We start from the raw sequence: 7616 nt of genomic DNA on the forward strand, positions 1-7616 counted from the left end.
ATGGTTGAAGGAGGAAAATAGAGGATAATCAAAAGGGCTGGAAGTCAAAAAATAAAAGAAACCCCATGATCTACCAAAATGCTTCACTAAATTCAAGAAAGGGCACAAGGTAGTGATCTTGCTGGGTGCAAAGAGACAAGGGCAAACAAGTGAACTGATAGAAGGACCTGCCAAAGTCAAGGAAATCAACCTAGTAGGGGAAGAGAAGAAGCCTCAACCCATGTCTATAACTAACGACCTGTCCAAGAAAGAAGAGGCTGATCTTATTGCTCTCTTGCGAGAGTACATAGATGTGTTCTCCTGGTCCTTAAACAAACTCAAAAGAGTTGATCCGAGGGTCGTAACACATAACATCCCAATGACTCTTGACGCAGATCTAGTAAAGCAATGACCTTACTTGATGAATCCAAAGCATGCTCATGCCCTGAAGGAAGAGATCGATAAGCTATTGAAGGTATGATTCATCTACAAGATTGAGCACTCGGACTAGGTGTCTCCCCATTGTGATTGTCTTGAAGAAGAACGAAAAAATCTGAGTGTGCATGAACTACAAGAAACTCAACGCAATGACTAAGAGAGATAATTATTCAATGCCTTACATGGAGCACATGCTTGAGAGAGTAGCAAGAAAAGAGAACTACAATTTCCTGGATGGCTTCTCAGGTTACAACCCAGTTTAAGTACACCCGGATGATAGGCATAAGATAGTGTTTGCCATGGAGGGGTGTATTTGCATACATAGCCATGCCATTTAGGCAAATGAACGCACCTGCTACCTTTCAGTGTTTAATGTATGCCATCTTCAAAGACATGCCAAGGTGAGAGCTGGAAGTATTTGTTGATTATCTATGCATGCACTCTAGCTGGAAAGAACACCCAGATAAGCTTTGCAAAGTCTTTGAATGATGTAGGCTCTACAGTCTCTCTTTGAACCCCCTAAAGTGCCAACCCTAGGTGAAACACAAATGTATCTTAGGGCTCATGAAAGAATGGCATTGCCAATGACTTCTCTAAGATTAGGGTTATCATCAACTTGCCACCACCAACCAACTATAAGGGAGTTCAGTGCTTCCTAGGACACATAGTGTACTATCAGTGCTTCATTCTGAACTATGCATTGAGTGATTGCTAGACCACTCTACAAGTTGCCGATTGTATTTGAGTGGACCAAGGAGTGCCAATGTGCTTATGAGGAATTGAAAAAGGCTCACAAGCCCCAGACTGGAGTATAACATTTCATGTGCATATTGATGCGTCAAAGTTTGCTGTTGGAGCTATTGTGCCAGCCTAGCAAAAATAACCTTGACTATCTAGCGAGCTTTGCTAGTAGACAACTCACAGATATGAAAAAAAACTACTCCACAATGAAGAGGGAGGGCTTGGCCATTGTATTTGCTCTAAAGAAATTGTGGCATTATATTTTGGCATGCCCTTTACCTTCTTTGTTGACCATCAAGCCTTGCTTTAACTTGTTAACAAACCTTGCACTACTAGATGCATAGCTCGATGGTTACTTCTACTTTTAGAGTTTGACTTTTTTGTGGTTGTGCGCAAAGGCAAGCAACACTACATGGTAGATCACATCATACCTAGAGGAGAGGCCGTTAGACAGGGCATTATAGATGACCTACCCAATGCACACCTTTTTAGAATGTCTAGTGAAAAGGATTTATTCAGAGTCGACTTGATGCCTTATTGGGCTGATGACATAGTCTAGATCCTAGAGCATGGACTACCAAAAGAGACCTATTGAGAAGGCTAGCCTAAGGCACCTTATCCTTAATATTCAACCCTATCAATTGATCACCGGCCAACTCTATAAGTTAGGACAAGAGGGCATGTTACTTATGGAGATGCATATGTGAGCATGAAATGCATGATGTAATGATTGAAGTGCATGGTGGAATTGCTAGATGACACTTTAGTAGATATACTACGGCCCGCAAGGTGCTATAATCTCAACTGTGGTGGCCCGCCCTATTCCGCGATGCTGCTAAATTTGTAAAACATTGTGATAAGTGTCAAAGGACTAAGGTTCCTATTCGTAAAGACAAGATGGACCCCAGTCATAGCACGCCAACCATTCGAAAAATGGGGCATTGACTTCATGGGGCCAATCAATCCCATGGCATAGTATTCCCAAGCCAAATACATCATTATGGCAATGGACTATCTTACAAAATGTGCCAAAGCTCGAGCCATGAGAAAGAATGATGCTAGAACTTAGGCTAATTTCCTTCAGGAGCAAGTGATCTCACGATTTGACTGCCTCATCGAACTAGTTAGTGACCAAGGCATACATTTCATTAATGAAGTGATTGCCCACTTGCTTTTCACCTTCTTGATCATCCATAGGGAATCATCACCTTACTACCCTCAAGCTAACGGTCACGCAGAGTCCACTAACAAGATCCTAGTGAATGTCTTGACTAAGGTAGTCTCTGCTTCATGCAGCGACGACTGGGATAACAAACTCATAGTAGCACTATGGGCCTATAGGATAGCCTATAAGATGACAGTTTGGCAAACACCCTTCAAGATGACCTATGGAACCAAAATGATTTTGCTAGTAGAGTTTTTTGTTCCTAGCTTAAGAGTAGCATAGCAAGAGCATTGGGATGGGGAAGATGCATGGACCGAATGCTTAGTAGAGCTGGAACATCTCTCAGAGACATGACTCCTAGCTAGTCATGTGCTAATCTATGAGAAGGCAAGATGCAAGAGTTGGTTTGACAAGCATGTCAAACATCGTGAGTTCGAGCAAGGTGACCTAGTATTGTTATACTCAATGATAAAGGGCCATAAGCAGAATATAAAATTACAGGATTAGGACCTTTCAAAGTCTAGAACATTGGTTAAACAGGCAATGTAGAGCTCAAAACCTTAGAGGGAGAGGGAATAGTCTTCTTCAACAGTAGTTGCCTCAAGAAGTACTACCCCCCAACCCATCCATTGCACGTGTCACCAATGTTGCAGTCACCTGCCAATGTGAGAGTAGCCACCATCACAAAAATCGAGGATACAGACAAGGAGACAATAGAACATGCTTACTTGCAAATCACAATGACTACTCAAAAGACACGCACTTTTGATGTGATCATTGATGAGGGAGTTGACTTCAACATCCTTACCCATGAGCATTGGACTCTCATTGGTCAGCCCCCACTGCAACCCACGAATGCTAAGCTCAACTCGTTTGGGGGACAGTCCTATCCTGTACTAGGGAAGTGCAAAGTAGTGGTCTCTATCAAGACTGAAAGCCTACCCATGATTTTTCTATGTGCTACCTAACACCAAGGCCGTAGGTAAGGAATCACTGCTAGGACACGCTTTCAAAAAGCAAGCACATTGCAATGTCGACTACGATTCGTAGTTCATTCACCTTATCATTGGCAATGTAAGGATAGTAATGGCTTTCATCAAGGGCAATGTAGCTCCATCCAAGCCCATAGTGCCACCAATAGTAGTACCTAACACAAAGTCTAAGGAGGGGGGTCGTGACTTGTCCTGCCCTAGCCAAGGGAAATGCAACCAAGACCACTAAACAATAGCCAAAATGGATACCTAAATGACAATCACAACCATCTAAGAGCTTATCCGCATGGACCCATAACTCTCAAACATCACGTTCTAAGCATAGGAGACACAATTGGTGTTTTAGAACCCGACAAACAGTCAAGCCACGATGGATATCTATGGCCGTATTGCACGCACAAGGCTATTATGAGGGAAAAAACTAGATTTGGGTGCCTAAGATCAAGATTAGCACATGTGCCCCTCAACCAACTACTACTAGCCCATGTCTAAGGTTGGTAAGCCACCTAAACTTGCTAGACTGCTTGAGTCAACAACCAAACCCATCGAACCTCAATAGGTCTACCAACCAAAACCGCAACCTGCTACCCCTAAGCCAACTCAACCTAACACTACGAGCACCCCAATAGCTTCACAACTAGCAAGAAATACAACATTTGAGCCCCAAACCATGCCTCTCACACAAGTGGTTAGCCCGTGCCCTAAAAGGATCAACTGAAGCAACAAACGCCAATTGTTGGGCTATCCAACCCAGTCAAATCCCAATCTCCTATAGGTCTTAAACCCTCTTATGAGTGGAGATATATTCTTACATTGACCTTTGATCTAGTTGAGAACATGGAGGATGAATTGGTCGCATGCATTAGATGCTTGGATGTTACCTTCACAATACTTGCTAAAAGCTATGAACGATTGGACCTAGGCCTCCTAAATGAGCCTTTAACAACAACTAATGTCTGCACTATGCCATGTACCTAGGAAGAATCTAAATTCGTATTTGTTAAAGTCCCCATGGTGGCCAAGGAGTTGATTGCCAACAAAATTTCTCATGAGCAAGCTCGCAAACAATGATTGATCATGTCCTATAGCAAAAGGAAAGTCTCTGCAACTAGTTAGGAAATAGAAGAGCTGAAAACCCTGGCTGACTTTGACTCTTCTTTTCTACGAAAGTAGTATGCTCTCCGTATCCAATAGGAGCAAGAGGGTTGCCGCATTATTATGACCAATGTTATGTAGAGACATGCCATCAAAACCTTTGAGTATGACCCTACTTATATAGCTTCTACCTCCTTTAGGGTATTGACCATCACTCGCAATCGACCCTTATAAGAACATGTCATGGCCAACCCCTCTTTAGATAAAATCCTTACCAAGGAAGAGCTACACGTTGCTAGCAGGATCAACTCCGATGACTTCCTAACTAATGTCCATTAGGCACATAGGTATTAGACCTCACGACATGGACCATCATGCTCACTTGGAGTATAACCCACAGTTCTACGCCTAGCTAATGCAAAAGTGAAGCACCACAATCCTGCGCTTAATGCCCTTAACCCTTCATTCTCCACTCCTAGGAAGGATTCAGATCATTCTCGGGGGGAAGGGGGTAAGGTGGAAAAGAAAACATGTCTCAAACCTCAACCAATGTTTAAAGGAAGGATAAAAATCAACTTATGATTGAGGAAAATTTTTATAATTTCTTTTGAATTGTGTGGACTTCTTGAAGCAAAAGTTTTTATTCTATACTTAAGCACCTCACCTTTCCATAGTTTACATTCATTATCTACATATGGTTTCGCAAAGTGTCATCTAAAGAAAACTAATGGCAAGCATTGGCATAAATGCAAAACTAATGATAAAGCGAATTGGAATGGCTATATGCAAAAAACCATTGAAGCTTCGACAAAAGCACTAGCCACAAGTACAAGATTAGTAGGTGTTGTGTCTTTGACTTCCACAGCAAAACTGGGACAACAAGGAAGACATAATCATCCAAAGCATAAATTATAGGATTTGGCAGGGTGCTAACCGCCATCATCCAAGAAGCTATGGGAGAGGCAAAAGGTGAAGAGAATGTGGGAAAGACACCTAAAAGGTTACAAACCCATGAGCAAGAGCAGTCAAGTGAAAGGACAGTGAGTGAGGGTGGAGAATTGGAGACGTCACTGGCCAAGGAGGGCCTAGGAAGCTAAAGAAGAAGACTCCTTAAAAGCAGCAGCAAGAAACCGGGGGGAGAATGACCAAGGAAGAAAAGGCCGAGTTACAAAGATTGTAGGAGTTGAGAAGTTCCAAAGAAGAGAGAATGAGGAAATCAAAAGCAGAGGCAGAAGAGTTGCGCATGAAGGAAGATGAAGACGTGGCTCAAGCCATTCGTATGCCAGTGGAACAGCCTTCCAGGGAGGAGTTAGCCACTATGAGTCCACTAAGGGAGGAAGGCCCAAGCACCAATGCCATAGTCCTAGAGATCGACCCACCACTAATGATAGAAAGCAAAGGCAAGGGCCTATTGCATCCAATTCTGCCTATTCTCGTGCCCCAAACCGTAACTACCACAACCACCCAAGGCATTGCTAACACGGTGGATGCAAGCAATCTCATGGCCTAGGTGCAATATCTAGTGAATAGAGTGCAAGAAATAGCCCCAAATTCAAGTGGAGAAGCTCCAATTATTGGAACAAAGAGACCGAAAGCTGTAGATACTGAATCAAGGCAAGATCCCAAGAAGAAAAAGATAGAGGCATCGACAATGTCTATACTTATAGCAATGCCACCGTCTATGGGCTACGACGAGTACATCAAGGAGCTTCTCGCACAGCTAGAAAGAGCAAAGGAGGAAAAGAAGATAGCCATGGCAGAATTGGAGGTTGAAAGAGAAGCATTGATAACCTTCTAGTTGGAAGGACATGCCAAGTAGTAGGATACCAAAAGGAAATCTACGAGCTGAAGGAAGAGCTCAAGGCCAAAGAAAAGAAAGAAGACAATTGGTAAGCAAGGCTCAAGGAAGAATGATAGGAGTTGATAGGGAGTACCAGCTCATCCTCATGTAACATGAAGAATTAAGAGAGCAGTTGAAAAGGATCAAAGAGTCAGCAAACAAACTTGAAGCAGATGATGCAAAAAAAGTTCATAAAGGGAAAGAGCATCAAAGAGAAATGGAGAAAATGGAGCATAGGCTGCTAATAGAGCTGGAAGAGCAAGAAAGGCTGGAAAGGGAAATTGAGCACTTGGAAAAGGAGAAAGAAGAAGCAATCCAAAGGTGGAAAGAATAGGAGCCAAGGATGGTTGCCTTAGCACAAAGGTAAAATGAAAGCCTAGAGGAAAGAAAGCAAAAAGTAAAGGAATGTATAGGCAAGAGTGAGGGAAGAGTGAAAGACTTGGCAAGCCATCTAGCCCATGCTGAAGGCAACAGAGTGCTAGTAGAGAGTGTGGTGGCTAAGGCTGTAAAGATGAAAATTGAGCACTTGGAAAAGGAGAAAGAAGAAGCAATCCAAAGGTGGAAAGAATAGGAGCCAAGGATGGTTGCCTTAGCACAAAGGTAAAATGAAAGCCTAGAGGAAACAAAGCAAAAAGTAAAGGAATGTATAGCCAAGAGTGAGGGAAGAGTGAAAGACTTGGTAAGCCATCTAGCCCATGCTGAAGGCAACAGAGTGCTAGTAGAGAGCATGGCGGCTAAGGCCGTAAAGATGAGAATGGAATCCCAACAACGTGCCTTCCTCAACACCATTTTATATGTCATGCAGTCAAAAGAGGAGGAGGTTGTTGAAACCTTAAAGAAGAAGCTAGAGATTACCCCCACAGAGCCATAAGGCACGGCTTCTGTGTCTAGGTGCAAGAAGCAAAAACCAACCTAATCCATCAAGAGCAAAGGGAGTACCTAGTAAGGGTAGGATTAACAATTCAAGAGGTGGAATTGCTAGAGTACAAGGATGAACATAGACCAAAGGAGCCAGTAAGAGGAAAAGAATAGCAGATACCACTTCTTGAAGTAGGGCAGGACTTTGAGGTGGGGCAACAAGATGAAGAACACGTCCCACAACCACCCTCTCCAAGATCAGAAGCTCAGCAGGAAGTGCCACCAGAGGATACAACTATGAAAAGAAAAGTAGAAGTCACAAAAAAGAGGAAGAAGATGTTAGAACAAGCACAAAGAAGGCTAAGGGCACAACCCCTAGCAATCCTGGAAGCTCCTATCCCACAAAAAGAAGAATGTTTTCTTGTCAACTAGAAAATGGAACTTGCAGTGTGGGAACAATGGGAAAACAAGTGCAAGCCCTTCGAGTTTACTTTTTGATACCCACCCA

This window comes from Lygodium microphyllum, chromosome 1 (assembly GCF_053477565.2).
Source record: "Lygodium microphyllum isolate KBCC chromosome 1, Lygodium_microphyllum_v1.1.10, whole genome shotgun sequence".
NCBI lineage: Eukaryota > Viridiplantae > Streptophyta > Polypodiopsida > Schizaeales > Lygodiaceae > Lygodium > Lygodium microphyllum.